Here is a 558-nt window from a genome sequence, read left to right as displayed (position 1 = left end):
GGGGGGGTCCTGGGGAATAGTGTGTGTGTGTGTGTGTGTGACAGAGAGATCCCGCGAGTAACACGTGTGTGTATTAGGAGGGGGGTAGCAACAGGCAAACACCCCCTTGGTTTTCTCAGTGCAGAACTGTGGGGTATGCGCGTGTAACACGTCTGTGTATGGGGGCAGTGAGGAGTGTGTGTGTGATCCTGGGGAATAATGTGCGTGAGAGATCCCGGGAATAACACGTGTGGGGGTGGGGAAGGTGTGTGTGTGTGTGTGTGTGTGTGTGTGAGAGAGAGAGAGAGAGCGAGAGAGAGATCCCGGGAACAACACGTGTATCTGTGTGCGCGGCAAAGGGGCTGTCAGGCGCTCCGGGCTGGGCTGCAAAGTGTGTGTGTGTGTGTGTAAAGAGGGACTCTGTGTGTGTGTGTGTGTGTGTGTGTGTGTGTGTGTAAAGAGGGAGGACTGTGTGTGTTTGTGTGTGTGTTGGGAGAAAGAGGGGTAGGAACAGGCAAACACCCTCTGGTGTTCCCAGTGCACGAGCTGTGCTGTGTGTGTGCTCGCCGCAGCGCGGCG

General features: G+C 56.3%; 1 protein-coding gene across 1 annotated transcript in view; it reads right to left on the bottom strand.

The window, feature by feature from the left end:
• The window catches only part of CCDC177 (coiled-coil domain containing 177), a 56,759-nt gene that overhangs the window by 1,951 nt on the left and 54,250 nt on the right, over positions 1-558 (bottom strand). The window lies entirely within an intron of this gene.

Source organism: Alligator sinensis, unplaced genomic scaffold (assembly GCF_000455745.1).
Source record: "Alligator sinensis unplaced genomic scaffold, ASM45574v1 scaffold768_3, whole genome shotgun sequence".
Lineage (NCBI taxonomy): Eukaryota > Metazoa > Chordata > Crocodylia > Alligatoridae > Alligator > Alligator sinensis.
Note: the sequence above shows the minus strand (reverse complement) of the source record. Positions and strands in the feature narration are given on the sequence as shown.